We start from the raw sequence: 20,287 nt of genomic DNA on the forward strand, positions 1-20,287 counted from the left end.
ATTTCTTTGACTGTCTTCTATGATGGAACACATTCTATCCATTTCTCCTTTCTCTGAGAACTCCATTCCAAGAGGTTTCAGTGTTCATCACCACCTTTGGCTCTCCTCTCCTTTCACTGATCCACCTGTTGAATAAGACTACATCTTTTCAATCCTTAATGACTAAGAGCAGCTTGTACAGCATCCTACCCATAACCCTGACTGCCTTGGAGAGAGCTCCCACGTACTTGACCTCTTCTTTACAACTAGTCCTTCTGCTGACGCTGTTAGTCTTGCCTCTCCGTTGGGCTCCTCCGACCACACCCTTATTACCTTAACCTGTTGTATCACTCCGGTACGGCCTGTGGACCCTCCAAAATAACGTCACCTGTGGCACTTTAGAGCTGCAGATTGGGAGGCCCCTCAAGCAGTACTTCTTTGATTTTCCATGGAATAATCATTGCTTCCATGGCTAGGAGCCATCTGAGTGTGCCTTGGACATTACAGAGGTTATTCTTTCGGGCATGGAAGCATACATTCCCTTCTCATATCCTTTGACTAATGCAAGAAGGCCTTGGTTTAATCACGCTTGTTCTAATGCTGGCTGCAACAGGGAGAGGGCCTGTAAACGGTACCAGAGCCAACCCACACCTGAATTACATCTTTTTTTATATTTCTGCCCGGAATCGTGCTAAGTCTGTTCTTGACTTTGCTAATAATAATTTCATCCGAACTAAATGCTATCAACTCTCCAACTCGAATTCTTCCCGTTCCTTCTGGCACCTTGCCAAAAACCTTTCTAGTAACTTTACCTCATCATCCTTCCCTCCTGTTTTCTGTTCTGATGGTTCAGTAGCTATTTCTTCTACTGATAATGCAGATCTCTTCACTCAGACTTTCTCCTCCAATTCCACCTTAGATGATTCCGATGCTGTTCCTGCATCACTTCCCCCTTCAGACTTCCTCGTGGCTGACATTAAAATTTCTTCGGCTGATGTATTTTCTGCCATTACTGGCCTCAATACTAACAAGGCATATGGGCCTGATGGAGTCCCTCCTCTTGTCCTCAAGAACTGTGCTGCAGTGCTTACGCCCTGCCTAGGTAAACTCTTTCATCTTTGTCTGTCAACTTGTACCTTTTCTTCTTGCTGTAAGTTTGCTCTCATTCAGCCAGTCCCAAAGAAGGGTGACCATTCCCAACTCCCTAACTATCGTCCAATTGCTTTATCATCCTGTGTCACAGAAGTATTCCAATCAGTTCTGGGTTTGCCTATCCACATCCCAGAACTGGGTTATTTTCAGGATAATCGATTTTCCCCTCAATATATTTTTTAAATATTACAAATTAATCACAAATGACAAAAAATACATAAAAAGTGCGTACTTGCTCTCTGGTGGTGATTTGGAGGCAGTGGTGTGGTGTGAGGGAGCCGGTGCATGGTGGCTAGGCTGAACGTGTTCAATATTGCAGTGGTGTGTTGGCGGTGGTGATGGAGGGAAGTGGGGGAATTATTTCCCACCAAAATAAGTGTTGGAGTGTGTCTTTGGTTCTCTCACTAATTCACAATGCCGTATGAACACAATATTACAACTAAAATAGCAAAAAAACACAATAATGTTACTAGTAAAGATCAATTTACTTTAAGTTTCCCATGTTACTTATTTTCTAATAAACTTATATCTGTTGAGGTCTTCACAATTATTTACACACTATTCACACATTATTTCACTGTTTTAGACAGTGTGATACTCCCTAAAGCAAGGCAGGCATAGGGCAACACCACACTCCTTACTCCAAGAGCTGACATCCTTGCGGATATGTGGGCATTTGGTGGTGTGCTTGCACACAAAGCATGCCCTTTGTCCCCATGCTATAGCACCAGCACCGGGAAAATTTTCTAGGAAATGACAGGAAAGTAAGTCCCAGGCCAAAATGCGGTCTGGCATGCCAGCTGCAGGATGACGGCCAGGTACTGTCGAGGTCAGAGTTCCATATGAGGAAAAAAGTTGCTCTATTACTGCCTTGCTAAACAGCCACAGTGGCATGCAGTTGCGCATATTGGCCAGATACAAAATATATGCATTTAGGATGGAGATGGCAATGAGGTGTAAGAACATTTTCTTATACCACTTCCCGCACTCTGGTACACACTCCACAGCCCCTATCTGTATATCACTTTTGTCCACGAGATGCATGTTGCAGGTATAGTCCACTACAACATCAGGCTTCATGGTAGGTTGCTTTGTTGCACTATCTACTTTCCCACTACCAACCATGCGACCTCTGTGCACTGTCGTAAGCATGTTCAGATCACGCTTATCATGCCACTTTATTGCTAACATGTTCTGTGCTTTTTTCAACCGCACTTCACCACGCCTCAGACATCCCTTAAATTTTGGCCAATTTTTCCTGTTGGTGCGCACTGTGCCACATGAGCTTGAATTGTGCTGTAGCAGATACTGAGTCAGTGCTGGAGCTGTGTAATAATTGTCTGTGTACAACACATGATTTGCATTCACATACTCATCCATTAGTTTCATCACAACCGCACCTGAGAATCCATGTGGGTTTTTTCTTGGAATGTCTGTATCACTCCCAGTATACACCATCATGTCCAACACATACCCAGTTTTGCAGTCACATAACACAAAGAATTTTATGCCAAAGCGATATATGTCTTTTTGAGGGAATGTACCGTCTGAGCAGAACATGGCCACGAAACAGCACCAGAGACATATCTATCACAATTTTCTGAAATGGTGTAAAGAATTTTATAAATCTTTCTTTCAGCATTGTGAAAAAAGTTCGAATCTTCAACAGGCGGTCACGTGGTTCTGGGTGGTCATTATCAGCAAAATGTAAGTATCGCAGCAAAGCAAGGAAGCAATCTCTGGACATGTTACTTGGCAAATACAGGAGTACCTGTAATGTCATCCTGTATCTAGTATTCATGAAGAACATGTTTCTTTACATGTGCCATCAGCATCAATAAAGCAATGAATACATACATCTCTCCAACATCAGGCACAATCCAGCATCGCATCTTTGCCGCAGAAGGAGGGCCAGTACGGTTCCTACTAATAATAATCATAAAAAACCTGACTTTGATCATAGAGGAACTGCACCATTTCGTTATCAAAAAAAGAGCTGGAAATAATACAACTCTGTTCCATCGTCACCTAGAGTAAATTCATCAGTGAATTCTGCATTGTTTTCATAAAAATCCGGAGCATTTGGCACAAAATCACTGCCTTCACTCAAGACATTGCATCAATATCTACTTCAGGTGAAGTTTCCTCCTCCTCCTCCACCTCCACACCACCACACTCCTCCTCTTCCTCCTCTCCCGCCACAACCTCAACCTCCATTGTGCGCACTTCCTCCTCATAATCATAATGAGGGTCACTATCATCACTGCTGGTCTCGCTAGCTGATGAAAATATCTTCCCACTCTGGTTTGCCAACTCCTCACTCAGACCCCTGGGGCGTTTCTTTGCAGGGGTGGAATGCCCAGGGGTGGGGAAGCAAGGCCTAGATGGTCCTGGCTGTCCTTCCATTGACACGGTACACACTGAACTGGCATGAAATGGTGGGGTCAAGGACAGGGTAGTGCATGGGAGGCTGGCTAGGGTCAGTACAAGTGTACTCGAGCACCCATATCTCTCCCCTACACCCACCCCCTCAGGGCCCCCTAGTAGCCCTCCTCACCACACCTCCCCATCCCTCCAGCCCCCTACCCCTACCCCGAACCAGTATCAGCTTGTTCAAGCCACTCTCCCTACGCCAGCCTCCCACCACCCACCACCACAGCCCTCCTCACTGCTGGGCTGCCCTCCCACCCACCCCAGGCCAGCCAGCATGACCCCACACACCAGCCATGCTGGGACAATACTCTGAGTCCATATGGCGCACCATGAAGTTAAAACATGCCCGCAAAATATCAAAACGTCATATGACGTAGACCATAGCCCTCAATCAACACGTCATATGACATGGACCAGCACCTAGGGTAGAAAAATTTTAAAGCATCTTTCCTATCATAACCTTCATTCTGATCGTCAGTATGGGTTCTGTCAGGGACACTCCACTGGCGATCTTCTCACCTACCTTTCAGACTCCTGTCATCCTCCTTTCGGGACTTCGGCAAAAGCTTTGCCATTCCACTTGACATCTCAAAGGCTTTCGATCGAGTCTGGAATAAATCTTTAATTTTCAAATGCCATCTTACAGTTTCTATCCTTCTACCTGTGCCTTCATCTATAGCTTCCTTTCTGGTCGTTCTGTAGCCACTGTTGTAGTCAACCATCGTTCTTCTCCTGGATCTATCCACAGTGGTGTTTCTCAGGGCTCTATCCTAATTCCACCTCTCTTTCTTTTATTCATCAGTGATCTAAGCTGTACATCTAACCCTATCTACTCGTACGCTGATGATTCCACCCTTCACCTTTCCATTCAGTTCCTCCAATGTCCATCTCAGCAGTTACTTCAGCAAGGAAGGGATAAGGCTACTGCACACCTAAAGTCTGACTTGGCTCATATTTCTGACGGGTAAAAATAATCTTGTTGTTTTTAATGCATCAAAAACTCAGTTTTTGCACTTATCAACCCGACACAGTCTTCCACAGGAGTACCCACTAATGTTTAATAATATCCAGCTCAAACCTGCATCATCCTTGAACATGCTTCGGGTTTCATTCATTCGGGACTTATCTTGGAAAGATCATATTGCATCTCTTGTAAAATCTGCTTCAAAAACACTGGGTGTGCTAAGCGGACTCCGTACCTTCTTTACCCCTGCACAATTGTTGATTTTATACTTTTTTTTTTTTTGTTGTCCCTGTTTAGAGTACAACTCTCATGTGTGGAGAGGCTCCCCACATACAACTCTTCTCAGTAGTGTGGAATCAAAGGCTTTTCGTCTCATCAACTCTCCTCCTCTTACTGGCTTCCTTCAACCTCTGTCTCTCCGCTGCATTGTTGCCTCTTTATCTCATTTCTATTCCTACTACAATGGTCACTGCTCCTTTGAACTGTCTGCTTGCATCTCTCCACCTCTATGATGGGTTGTAGTACCCGTCTAGCAACAAACTCTTATCCCTTTTCTGTTCAACTCTCTAATGCAAGAGGTAACCGTTATTCCCAATCCTTCACCTATGCAGCAGATCAGACCTGGAACTGTCACCCTCTGTCTGTATTTCCTATTTCCCATGATCTCCAGTCGTTCAAACGCAGTGTGTCCAGGCACATTGAAATGAAATGATCGGATCTTGAATTTTGCTCACTTTTGCATTGTTTTTGTTTTTTCTTCGAAGGAACAGTTTAGAGGTTTCGGTCTTTGGTTCCTTCCTTCTTGCTTAAATAGAATATGAATATATGAATTGGAGCAGATGGGGGACGTGGAAGGTGTGTGCAAGATATTCACAGAAGAAATATGTGCAGCATGTGAGGTGGTGCGTGGGGTAATGAGAAGACGAAAGGGGGTGCAGGGAACAGCATGGTGAAATGAAGAGGTGAGACAGGCTGCGGCACAAATGAAGGAAGCATATAATGATTGGATGAGAAATTGGGGCATGCAAGAAGTTCAGAGACGGAAGAGTTATATGTACAAAGGACGAGAGAGGTGAAAGGATTAGTAAAAAAGAGTAGAAGGTGGATGAGGAATTTGGAAGGACTTTGAGTGTCAAGTGGAGGAAATGTAATATGTTCCAGAAAGAGATAGAGAGTCAGACAGTGTGGCAATGAAGTTAATAGGGAATGAAAGATAAAAAGGGTAGATTACTAGTTGAGAAGAGAGAAAAAGTGAGCAGATGGAGAGAACGCTTTAGGGAATTGTTGAACATAGAGAATGAAAGTGATGCGAGTATAAGTGGCTGGGGAATGGCTGGGAGAAGGAGGGAGGTGAGAAAACAGGAGGAAATTAGTAGGATGGACGTTCGGAAGCAATGAAGAAAGTCAAAATTGGGAATGCCCCAGGAATTGATGGAGTGTGTGGTGAAATGCTGAAGCATGGGGTAGAGATAGTAATACAATGAATGTGGAAGGTGGCAGATTGGCCTGGGTGGAAGGTAGAGTCCCTGAGGATTGGAACTCAGGTATAATTTGTACAAAGGGAAAGGGAAAAAAGAAGTGTGTGATAATCATAAGGGCATTTGTCCTCTTAGTGTAATGGGAAATGTATACAGTAGGATACTTATTGACAGAGTTGGGGAAATAACAGAGGAATTAGTTGGAGAAGAACAGGGAGGCTTTAGGAAGGGAAAAGGTTGTGTAGATCAGAGATTCATTCTTAGATCTTTAGTGGAAAAGTTTCTAGAGAAGAGAAAGAAGCTGTATGAAGCCTTCATAGATTTGAAGAAAGTGTGTGACAGGGTGGATAGACAAGGATTGTGGATAGTATTAAGAATATATGAAGTAGATGGGAAGTTGTTGAAGGCCGTGAAGAGTATGTATCAGGGTGCTAAGGCTGCAGTGCATGTGGATAGGGAACTGAGTGAGTTTTTCTATTTGAAGGTTGGGTTGAAACAGTGATGTGTCATGTCTCCATGGTTGTCCAATCTGTATATGGATGGGGTTATATAAGGGATAGAAGATAGGGCAATGAGAGAGGGCAGTGTTTGGAAACTCCCTGTACTGTTGTTTGCAGATGATACTGTGTTGTTAAGTGAAAACAAAAGGGAGCTGCAAGGCTTGGTAGACGAGTTTGGGAGAGTGTGTGAGAAACGGAATCTAAAGGTGAATGTGGGGAAGAGTAAAGTTATGGTCTTCGAGAGAGGGGAAGTCAGTGAATTTACAGTGAGGTTGGATGATGAGGAAATGGAAAATGTGATTACGTTTAAGTACTTGGGTAGTGTGATGAGTAAAGATGGAAGTTTGGAGGGTAAAGTGATTGAAAGGGTACAACAAGGAAGAAAGGTTGCTGGTTCCTTGAAGGCAGAGATTAGAAACAGGGAAGTGAACATGGAAGTGAAAAAGTTATTACATGATAGTATTGTGATACCAACTATAACGTATGGAAGTGAAGCTTGGACGTTGTTGGAGGGACACACGTCAAGAGTGAGAGCAGTGGAAATGAGTTATTTGAGAGGACCCTGTGGAGTCACATGGAGAGACAGACTGACAAATGAGGATGTGAAGGAGCATTGTGGTGTGGATGTGGATGTGATAGGAAGCGTTAGGAGAAGCATACTGAGGTGGACTGGCCATATGGAGAGGATGGAGAGTGAAAGACCGACAAGGAGAGTGTATGTGAGTGACGTGGAGGGTAAGAGAGTCAGGGGAAGGCCACGGATAGATGGAGGGATGGGGTGGAGAGGTATATGAGAGAGGGGGATGCGAACTGGGAGCAGGGCAGTGAAATGGCGGGAGACAGGGTGACGTGGAGACGATTTGTTTGTGGCCACCCTGTATGGGATTAAGGCATCTGGCAATAGATTGATAGATAGGTTGTTCTTTGATACTACATTGCCGGCACTCCGGATCACAAGGCCGATGACTCAGGCTGTCAGCATTGCCATGTACCCTCCCAGGACGGTGTTGCATCTTATAATTGTGCTAGTCTAGTTTCCCGAGCCAGCGTGCCAGTTGTCCTTCTGGGTTCTATAGGGTTTCAGCCACTTGAGTGCCGCATTGTCTGTCCTGATGATGAAGTTTGACACATACAGGTAAGGGTGGAGAAATCAAGGCTCTTCATTACTGTCAAGAGCTCCTTGTGGGTCACACAGTAGTTCCGCTCCCATGGGCTGAGTTTCTTGCTCTAATATGCTGCCACACACTGTTTTTCCTTCTTCATCTGTGACAGGACTCCACCAATACCATGGTCACTAGCACAAGAGTCCAAGATAAATGGCTCACTCTAATCAGGATATGTCAATACTGGAGAGATTGCTAATGCATGCTTGAGTTCATCAAAGACTTTCTGAGTCTCTGCTGTCCACACAAACTTATTCTTCTTCTCCAATAGCTTGTGCAGAGGTGCAGCTATCGTCACAAAGCATTGACAAAATGCTGTTAGTAAGTACACAAGCCAAGGAAACTCCATAGCTCCTTCACAGAATTTGGAACTAGCTAGTCTTCCACAGTTGCCACTTTCTCCAGGTCAGTATGGACGCCGCTCTTTCCTACAATGTGTCCCAGGTACTTTACTTCCTCCGAAACAAATGGCACTTCTTGGGATTCAGCTTGAGGTGCGTTGCGTGGATCCTGTTCAACACCTCCGACAGCTTCTCCAGTTCCTGGTCGAAAGTCCATCCAAACACAATTACGCTGTCCAGATAGATGACGGCTGCCTGCCAGTGCAGGCCATCAAGCATGTGATACATTAGATGCTCAAAAGTAGCTGGGACATTGCATAGGCCAAAAGCCATCACCTGCCCGTATAAAAAGGCCGTGCTCTCTTTGTCCTTCTCTGCAACCTTGACCTGATGATATCCTGCCTTCATGTCTAGGGTGGAGAACCAATTAGCACCTGACAGAGCATCCAAGGTGTCATCAATTCTTGGCAAGCGGTATGCATCCTTCACTGTCACATTATTGAGAGCTCGATAATCTACACACCACGTTACTGAACCATCCTTCTTCCTTACCAGAACCATTGCTGATGCCCATGGACTGTTGGACTTTTCTGTTACCCTTGACTTTGGAGCTCTCCATCACCTTCTCCATTTCTTGCCGTTGGGTTGGCGTCATCCGCCACGTCAGCTACTAAATTGGGCGGTGATGCCCAGTGTCTATGCTATGTTCCACCAGATCAGTACACCCCAGGTCTAAGTCTCCAGTGGACAAGACATCAGCAAACTTCATCAGCAGCTACCTAAACTTGAGCACTTGTGAGCCATCCAGACATTGGCAACTCCTTGAAAATACGTCTTGTAGGTGGTTTGGCACGTACCCGTCTTCCTTGACTATGCTCCTTTTACAGGCCTTCTTCTGATGCCACTCATGGTCCACTGCCTGGCACAGTACCACAATTTCTCCCCCATTGATCTTTTGTGGTTCATGGAAGAAATTAGGCATGACAACCGGCATTTCATCTGCACCTGTTTCCAGCAGTGTTCTCCCCACCAACACTTCAGCCTTCGTCTTACACTGTACATCAGGTTCCACTACCCCTATATAGCTGACAATAGAGCCACTCACCTTACACTGGAGCAACAGTTTTGATTTTGGGGGTATCACTGTAGTGCGGAGCACCCTGACCTCACCACCAGAACTGGTACATTTCACTGCCGTTACAGGAACTGACCTTCCTTGAACTTCAGCTTCTTGGAACAGAAGTCCAGCTCACATCCCGTGGACATCAGATAGTCCAGACCCAGAAGGCAAGGATCCTCCATGACGTCCACATACAGTAAACTGGAGGAGTAGCCTCTTTCCCTGTCACTTCAGTCCGTATATGCAGGGGTCCCCTCAGTTCCACACGGTGCCCAGTTACACCACATAATTGTTCTCATGACTCAGACAGATACCAATGACGTAACACATCTGGCATCACAAAAGTCTGTTCTGAATCAATCACCAGGGAACACTTCCTTCCATTAATTTGTCCTTCCATCTATTTGCACACTGTAGATTGCCGTTCTCTTGCATTTTCTCGGTGGTGGGAAGACTTGGGAAAAACTGGCTGGTAGTTGACCCTTAACACCAGCCTCCACTAGTTTTCCGCTTCTGCAGCCTTCTTCTTATCTTCTGTTTTCTTCTTCAGACACTCAGAACTCAAGTGTCCCCCCCTCAGTACATGTCCAACATGATTTTGTTACAACTGAAAATTTACTTCACTGCTCTGTTCTTGCTCCTTCTTCCACTTGTGACAATCCTCCTTCTTGTGTCCTGGCTTCCCACAGAACCAGCAACCTCCACCGGTCGTCTCTTGTTCCCTCTTCCACTTGTAGTAGTCCTCTTTTCTGTGTCCTGGTCTTTTGCAGTAGCAGCAACTTCCCTCAAATATTTCCATTTCAAATACCTGCTCCTTTCTTGTCTTGAATGCTGCGCTACGACCTGTCTGAAAAGTGGACGTACTAGACCTGACATAGGACTCAGACTCTAGAGCCCAGGCTTGTGCTTCTTGCATGCGTCTGGGTTGTGCCTGCTTCACTTGCACTTTCAACTCTGCGCTGTCAAGATTATAGATGAACTGGTCCCTCAGAACAGCCAACAGGTTAGGTGCAGCTCCAGGGTATGACTTATTTGCCATACTCTCCAGGTCATGAGCAAGCTGCTGTAGGGATTCTTCTCGAGCCTAGACATGGCTCCGGATTCTTGCTTTACAAACCTCAGGCTTGTACATGGTTCCACATCTGCGCTCCAGCACTTCTACTAAGGACTGATAACTGTTCCTCTCCATCACCAACATCTGGCCCAGAATATTCATTGCTGCACCCTTAAGGCTAGTAGCAAGCTGCACTGCCCTCTGCCTATCATCCCAACCATTCTGATCCTCAGGTAACTCAAACTGTGCACGGTAAGGTCCCCAAGATACTCTGCCATCAAATTCCTGAGGTTTCTTTTTAATTGGACCCCAATTATAGCCATGCACTTTGCTTGTTCGGGGCCTAAAAACTGTGGCATCATAATCAAGGCCAGGACTTGAAACTTTTGCATTCTAATTATTAAACCCTGTAATGCTATCTTTCGATTCCGGGGGTCCTTTAAGACTCACCATACATTGTCCATTCCTTTCATATGCTCCCTGTACACTAACCTGAGGCTCAGCAGTCCAGTATTTCTCTACAGCCTCAATTTTCTCACTAATTATCTTCACATGGTCTACTACATGCTTCACCTCGTTATCTACATGCTGTTTGTACTCCGTCACTACTTCCTCACTAATCTTTGGCTGGTTGTCTACATGTTTACACTTCATCACATTATTGCTTACCTCATACTTCTGCTGCTTAAGCTTTGCAACTACCTCCTCCTAAAGCTGTTGCTGTTCTTCCTTCGTTTCCTCCATGAATGCATCTAGCTGTTCTAGCACCCTCAGTTGTACTTCCCTCTGTTGCTCCTGTAATGCCTCCTGAAGCTGTTGATATCATTCTTTCTGTTCTTCATTCTGTGCCGGCAATAACTGTTCTTTGATTTCGTTCCTGAGCACTTTCTGCTCTTCACTTTAGGCCCGCAATTGTTCTTGGTGTTCTTTCTTCTGTGCCTGTAATTGTTCTTTAAGTTCTTTCTGTCCTTCATTGTGTTTGTAATTGTTCTTTGATTTCTTTCTTCTGTGCTTGTAAGTATTATTTGAGTTCTTTCTTCTCCACCTGTAATAGTTTCACAGTTGTTGCCAGGGACATTCTCTCCTCCTGTCCGCTCGAGACCTTCTCTACGCGCCATCTGCGGTTAGCCTCACTGCAGCCCTTAATAATCCCACTCTTGACACCAGTGTTATGTCCCTACCCCACACTGCCACAGGCTCCAACAGCAATAGTCCAGTATAGGAAGGACATTGCCCAGTAAGTTGTTTTTCCCATGGTCAGCCTTTCGGTGTACAGTACACAGGATCAGCTCAGGTGTCAGAAATAAACACTGGATTTAAGTCGTAAGTTTACTGTCTTTATTTTCCAGTTAATTACACTTAATGCTTTCCATCACTTCACTATTCTCACAAGCACTGGAACTATACAAACTTTACTAACTGCAACTACACTTAATGCTTGATAACACTTCATTATTTTTCTCAAGTACCGATGATATACAAACTTCACTAACCATTATTTGCCAACAACACTCCACTGTTTTCACAAGTGCCAAAAATATACAAACTTCACTGACACAGAACCGACACTCAAACTGATCTGAAAATCGACTGAACTTGAAGTAGTCTCTTCCCCATCCAATATAAGCTTACATATTCAAGAAACTTCTAGCACACACTCGACAGGGCAACAGTTAACAGTTACCAACTAGGAAACATCAAAACATGCCAGAGGTTTTTCTTACATTACATAACACTATAAATTTTATAGCATACAAACTTAAACTGAATTACACACTTTAACAATCACATAAACGAAACATCATAGAGAAAAAGAGCACAAAAATTAATTCACAACTTATGAAATCGCTATGCTCACAAACAACAGGCAAACTGGCAACTCTGACTCATACCGAAAGTAGCTACTGTAATCATCGGGAAACATTGAGAAGCTCCTCGACTACCTAACTGGCAAATCTTGTTTCTTAACAATATGCATACTTGTAAATTACCTGCAATATAAGCAGCCAGTTTAATTATGGAATAATTTCCGAAGCTAAAGAGGTCAAAATTAGCTTTAAAAGTTTACTGTTTTCAAAGAAAATTAGAGTTGATTATAAAGTTTTATAAACCAGTGAGTGACGTTGGAAAGTAAATTATCCACCCACGGTGTACACTCACGTCCACGTGTTGCACTCCATCCACCCACGGTGTACACCTACGTCCGCATGTTGCACTGTAATATCCACCCACGGTATACACCTACGTCCGCATGTTGCACTATAATATTTGCCTGCATTTACTTGAATGGCAACATTGGAGGCCAATCAGCAGCCGCGAATCAAACACACCATACTTGCCCCATACATGCCAGGTGCACAGGTCAATCAAGTAGACTATAGTCAACAATAAACCCTACTAAAAACACCTGTGTATGTCATCTGAGATCAAAAATAAAATTTGTAACACATATTACCTTCCCCATTACAACATATGTTCCTTATATGAGTTTGTGTTTCTGAACTTAAATAACTAAGCAGAGTTGCATATTAAAGGGAAAATATGAACATAACACAAAAATCACTGGTTACATTTAAGTACTTGCATATCCCAGACTTAATATACAGATGTGTCGGGGAAAAAGGAAGATGGGGGAACCATCATCCATTCGCTTGATATTGTGCAACCCTCTGACTGATCTGCGCCGAATCACAGACCAAATGTTTCCATGAAACAAAGAAAAATACACGTGTTTACCATATTTAGCAGTATCCAGTTATGCAAATGGAAGTGAGCTATAGACACTCCCACCAGATGTAGCCTAGTAGGTTTTGTATGTGAAGAATATTCGAGTTTACTGTCCACCAAATGACTCGTGGATGCTTTATGTGTAAATGTCTGGGCTATAATAGTCTAGCCTTGAATCTCTGCACTTATGATGGGGTAATAAAGAAGTGGATGATAGCCTACACTGCATTTAGAGTTTACTAGAAGGAGCACCCAGCACTGTCTGGGTAAAACCCTGGACAGACAGGGAGAAGACCCTTGGGCTCCCATTTTATTCTTAGGGCCCATTTCCCCTGGGTTATATTCTCTGTGGACCTATTCTTACCATTGACCTGTTTTCCCACTACCCACCTATTCACCAACCCTGCCCACACATCCCACCAATCTGTTGACCCATTCAACCCGCTGTTGCTAACATGGTTATAGTAGTAAAAAATTCTGTGGCTATCGGCTACCATCATTCCACCTTGTTGATGAGTATTTCTGATTAATTATAATCTTGGCCATCAGAGGAGCCACTTTAGCTTATGTAATGCACAAGTTTGAAACGTTTACATTCGACGTACTAAGTTACACCCGTTGGAGCTGTTAAAAGCGTTCTATATGCACCCCCCTTGATTTCTATAGAGGACTGACAAACAGGCAGACAAACTCTCTCTCTCTCTCTCTCTCTCTCTCTCTCTCTAATAATGCAGAGACATGAATCTCCAACGAAATATCCCTCCACATATACTGCATCATGTCAGATATGAACATATGGTAATTAACAGCATTTATGGTAACCGGAAACCGATTGCAACCGTTTGTTTGTTTTTTACATTTTTTTTTTTTAGTTAGCGCATTTTAAACACATTCGAAAATTGTTCTCCTGTACTGCACCTTTTCGGCTACTCTGTGGGTACAAACCATAAAATAGGTTAACAGAATGGGATTTTTAGTAGCATATAGATATACTATTGCTGCCGGGAGTTCTTAGCCACCCTCGCCCAGCCAACCCGTGTATGTGGCAGCGTCGCATTCACAGGTACAGAAGTTGCCTTCGATGCATTTCTGTAGAAAAATATCCCTTCAGCTTTGGGCTTGTACTAATGGATAAAGCAATAGTAATATTTACTTTGAAGGTTTGACTCTGATAACACGAATATATCATACTGATTATTTAATAACTTGTTTTTCGTATAGAGCCAAGCAAGTGACATATAAATTATGTATCTTTGGTTCCACTCCAGGACTTGTTTTAGGTTTGAACCAGCGAACCCAGAGTGAACAAGTTCGAACCATTCATTTGTTAACAGGAGAGAGAGAGAGAGAGAGAGAGAGAGAGAGAGAGAGAGAGAGAGAGAGAGAGAGAGAGAGAGAGTAGTGGGTGCCTGTGAATTTTAGAGGAATGATGTGAAGAATGAGGTGCTCAACACAGTTACACAGGGATTATTCCTTTAGTTTCGGTTGGCTTTCTATGCCTAAATGACTAAATGAAGATAAATTAGGAAATATAATAACTGGATGACGAAGTGGTAATAGGGCCTGGCTAATGGTTGTTTGGTCCAAGGTGTGCAGTGGTAAGCCTAATTCCAGGCAACGGTCGCTGTTAAAAGCGGGATATTTTAAGTCCCATTTATTTTAAATATTCTCATGCATGTTTACAGTACGTGTATGCCCCTATGGACGTATGTTCACCCCATGAATATTTCTATCAATGGACATTTTCACCACTCGGAGCACAATCCGCCATAGACCTATTTTCCTTAATGACTTTTTATTTTTTTCAATGACGTCTTCTTTTCTGCTTAACCTATTTCTCCATGAACTGATTTTCCCCATTGATGTATTTTCTCCCCACGGACCAATATTTCCTTCGACCTTGAATCTCTCCATGGATGTAGGTTTCCTACATGGACGGATACCCATGGACATATTTTTCACAGTGAACCTATTTTCCCCATAAACCTGTTATCCAACGTGGTTATATCACCCACTGATGCGTGCAGTTGAAACACAGACTCTTAACCAACAGACGTATTGCACTATAGACCTGTTGTAACCCACTGGATATATATACCTACTTCAACATGATTCCAGAATAATATCCCCTGTGCACCGATTTTCCGCACACTGATCTATTCCCAACTAGGACGTATACACTCAAGTGACCTAATCCCAGAGGCCTGTTTTCCCACAATCCGTCCATCCACCTACACACCCACCCATCAACGCACATACCTACAACCTCACTCAGTATAGTATGTCTCAAAAGTAGGCCGACATAAACCCGTCTCTTGCCTTGTCCTACAGGTATCCCGACCACCCACCCCACTTAATGCACGAACCCCACTCCACCCCACTTAACCAGCCCAACAACCCTTTCCCTCCCTCTCGGCCACCCACTCCACATAATCCGCCTGTGAAACCACCAGCCTACACTACCCAATCCACCCACCCAGTCACCAACCTACCAACCCGCATGCCATGCTCCACAAGTCAGATGACTCGCAATTCAACACACACACACACACACACACACACACACACACACACACACACACACACAGAGGCGGGGTGGATTTCCTTACACGAAAGATGACTCTCACCACTTAACTCAGTCTATAGGTAGAAAATAGGACTCTACAAGGAGGTTGCCAGGCCGATACAGGGATAGATATGGGCTTCATTCCGGCAACATACACATGATTTTATGCGATACGAGTAAATAACGTGCTAGAGCTAAACAGTGATTTTTTTCTTTGGCTGATGATGAAGGAGTTTATCTATCCCAGGATAACGTTTCGTCGGACAAAATGAAAGATGGGTTTTATTCTGGGTAACGCCAGGTGATTTTGTCAAATAATTAGGCAGGCCGCGTACTTCGGTTAAATGCCTTATGTTCGCATTTTTTTCCTCTGGTGGTTGGCACCTGGAGATTTTTGGCGAACTCATGAGCATTTTTCTAATTAACTGGATATCTCGCTATGGACAGAGAGGCAGATTACTTTCTTAAGCACAACTTTTTGTTAAATCAACAACATTTATCTCCTAATTCATTATTCCAACGATAGCAATCCTAATATATATATATATATATATATATATATATATATATATATATATATATATATATATATGGTCTGATCAGCTATTTCAGGTCAGGTGCAGGTAAAGGAATGAGTCTGTTATGATGTGGCAGGGGTAAACCAGCTCTGCTGTCAGGCCCTGCTGCGGATGTCACTGATTGCATTGCGCAGTTGACCCTTGTGCAGTGTGGTGCGGTGAGGATCTGTCCGTTCTCCCATTTGGGGCTAAGATGCGAATGAATGTGTGTGAATGGATGAGTAAATGGGGAGTGTGTCGTCCTGTCTCGGCTACCTCCCTTTCCTTGGAAGCAGCCTAGGTATATATATATATATATATATATATATATATATATATATATATATATATATATATATATATATATATATATATATATATATATATATCACACAGCAAGGCAAGTTCTAGTGACTGATGGAAGAAATATTCACACTGTCGCCTGTTTTCAGTGGAGCACAGGAATCCAGGGTTTTTCATCCCTTGCATTTCCCTGCACCAGTCTGCCTCCACCTCATTATTCCAAAATCACAGGCGACCACCAGACACGCTCTCTCTCTCTCTCTCTCTACAACAAATGAATGCTTCGAACTTCTTCACTCTTTGTGTTCGCTGATTCAAATCTACAGTACAGGAAGTCATGGAGCGAAATCAAAGAAACATATTATTTTAAGTCGCTTGCTTGGTATTGTATGAGAAAAAATAGTTACTAAATAATAAATGTGATGTATTCGTGTTATCAGAGTCAAACCTTCAGAGTAAATATTACTATTGCTTTATCCATTAGTACAAGCCCAAAGCTGAAGGGATATTTTTCGACAGAAATGCATCGATGGTAACTTCTGTGCTCGTAATTGCGACGCTGCCACATACACGGGTTGGCTGGACGAGGGTGGCTAAGAACTCCTGGCCGCAATAGTACCTGTACTAATGCATTTCTTTGTGTGTGTGTGTGTGTGTGTGTGTGTGTGTGTGTGTGTGTGTGTGTGTGTGTGTGTGTGTTAATATGGGTTTCCTCTCCCTCTCTCTCTCTCTCTCTCTCTCTCTCTCTGTGTGTTGTATTTAGTTAATGCCGTTATAAAGAAGCATAGGCACAATGAGCCTGACGGTGATTCAGTTTCTAGAAACTGAAACGAATGAGTCTAAACACCACGTCCCCTATTGTCCCCTTATTTACTAACCTTGCAGCAGTAACACACGAATTAAACTAAGGAACCCATGGCATCGAGTTTCACTACGGTTAGAGGTGAAGGAAACAAGCGCTTGAAGGAGGCAGAGAAGGACGAGTATAGCGACGATGCACACAATGATTCCAGTCCACACCAGTGGCGACAGAGGCAGTAGGAAGCTCCAGGGATCCACCTCGGGGCGTCCCAAAGCTGCCAACACCTTCATGTTTGAGGCGCTGTATGGCGAACTGTACTGGATTACTTCAGCTCTTGCCGCAGTCAGCATGAATGGGCCAGGGGAGAACTCGACCTCCTGTGACAATTATATGCTATGACTTCCACTGTCGAGCATACCTACCACAGTTAATGAATTATTATTTTGATGTTCCCCATCTTACATCGAAACGACTATATTTAGCATAATGAAGAGTCTTGTAACTGAATGGACTTAACAGAGCCTTCATTATCCCTTTCACTACGCGGTCCTCCCTGAATAGAATATTATTGCCTGATAGCAACTAAATGTGCATGAAAAATTGTCCCCGGGCTAAAGGAGTTAAATTTTTTCTTACAGAAACGTACACTAAAGAGTCAGTTAACTAGTTTTGAGAGCATATAAAAATAAATAATTTAATTTAGCATTTCATTGCATTTGTATACTGAATTATAATCCAGTTATTTAAATGGAGTTATTCCAAATACAAATATATATAATTCCCCGACATTAGTCTTGTACAGCAACTCGAAGTATCAAGCATCAATTATCTTCTTACCTCTTCCATCACCATTCCCACCATTCCATTCCAGGAGCCATCAGGCAACTTTACTCCAAACGTTCCTACTCGGGGTAGTACATACGTGTACCTGGTGAAGAAATCTCTTGTAGCTCAGTATTATATGACCAATTACTCCGTATTTAATATAGTTTTCCTCCACTAGAGTTCCTAAAGAATATGGGCACTTCATGTCGTGCAAGTGCTGCTTGTACTGGGATGTGGTTTTCACACGTCTTTTAACACTTACGTAAAATTCATCCCCTGTGCTAGACATTCCACAATATTATTCACAGCTCCTTTGAACACAAGTCGTCTACCATCCTGCGCTGTATCATCCTCCACCCAAAATATTTCATTTTGAGGCATGCTGGTGATGACAACTGCTAGGTTGGGTGCTGTCGTGAACCTGAGTATTACAGAAGTTAGCAGAGTACAGTGAGTCCTAGTTAACAGTAATCTTTCTCGAAGCTTATATGCTCTTCCAGGTTCATAGTAAATTAATGGAAAATTGTACATAGTCCTGTCCTATACTGTAGTCGTTGGTATTTCTTTTTAAATTATTTTGCACAGGAAGAATGAATTGTGCAAACAGAGGCAGAATTTGGCATTTTCATATTTACCACTGAATTTACTTTCATGACATAAACTCTTGCATGCTTACTTTAAAAATTTGTCCGGGAAGACTGGAAGACGAGATGTGAGAGTGAGTCCTGAGCGGTTAGACCATGTTGCCACTCGCAGTGGTTTTCTCCCTGGGGGAGCATAAGGCAGCTGCACTCGCATGGTTACCCTGAGAGAGAGAGAGAGAGAGAGAGAGAGAGAGAGAGAGAGATTACCATATAATTATTACAGTTTGGATTTAGCAGTCCGATGATAAATAAAGACAAATTAACCTGTACCACGCAAGCAACGTAGATCTACATCCCCTTCAAAAACGCCGGTGACGTCAATCAACGTCTTGCAGGATTGAGATGTCATTGAAAGAACCGGAGTAAAATGGAAAGTAATAACGTAACTTGCTAACTTCAGTCATTTCTCCGCTATGCTTACAACACTGTTATAGGAGCACGGGAGACGAGTGATTATCCACAGGCTTACAGCCACTCTACTGTCAGTAACCTTGAAGATTTCAGGGATTGATTGGCACCAGCCTGACTCGATTCAACTTACTTTCTGGAATTGATGATTAGTTTTATTAGTGCCAGGGATCTTATATTTATGTATTAAGCCCATTTAGCCACAAAAAAATAACTGGTTCACAAGCTCACAGACGCTCTGCTCTCCCAGTAACCTCAAAGATTTCAGAGGTAGAGTGGCACTATCATGACTCAGGTCAACCAACTTTCTGCCTTTGGTGATTGCTTATATTAGCGTCAAGGATCGTATATTGATGTATTAAGCCCATTTAACCAGAACAAAAATCCATACTCTCTTCACAAGCTCTAGCCGCTCTGCTCTCACAGTAACCGGGATTTCAGACGTAGAGTTGTACCAACCTGACTCAGTTCAACCAACTTTCTGGTTTTAGTGCTTACTTTTATTAGTGCCTGGGATGAAATATTGATGTATTAGGCCTATTTAGCCAGAAAAAAAAATCCAAAATCGGTCTGCATAGAAGGGTATCACTTTTCATCCTCAGCACGGTACAGGTTATCTATTTAATAAATCCACATATTAAAACTGTAGTAAGAAACAAAGGGACACTCTTGGCTAGCATTGATCGGTGTTAATATGCAGTTATAACTAAAAGGTTAGTTTGGAAGGAATAAGACAATATAAACAAACAAATACTTAACAAGACAAAGGTCACCTTCAATATAAATGACACCTTCAGTAGCTGCTCTAACCCATGCAGTAACTTAAGGGGAAGTAAGTTATTATTCACTGGTAAAGCACTTAACATGAACCCTTCTGGCTCACAACCTATCCCTGTCAACTATGTTTTCGGTTCTCTGCTGTGCCTTTCATTTCGTATTTTCGGCAATTGCAGAAAAATGCAAGTGAACAGAGAACTACATGCACAACATGTGCACCTCGGACATATTCGAAACACACAACATACACCACCAAAAGCTCCCCACCCATATTCTAGAAAGGTAGTGGGGCTCACTGAGCAAGTGAGTGAAACAGTTTGGGACACAAACGGCATATTTTTGTGGGTGCAATGAAAATGATATAAAGTTGCTGTAGCAATTTAATTTTAATAGTATCAACTGGCTTCACGTCTACTGGTACTTTCTGGTCCTACAAGGTATCTGTGTTCATGCTTGTTGGAGACTGGCAAGTGTTAAATCTTCAGTGCAAGTGT

Source organism: Coenobita brevimanus, chromosome 40, assembly GCF_032717465.1.
Source record: "Coenobita brevimanus isolate Jiangsu-jjx chromosome 40, ASM3271746v2, whole genome shotgun sequence".
NCBI lineage: Eukaryota > Metazoa > Arthropoda > Malacostraca > Decapoda > Coenobitidae > Coenobita > Coenobita brevimanus.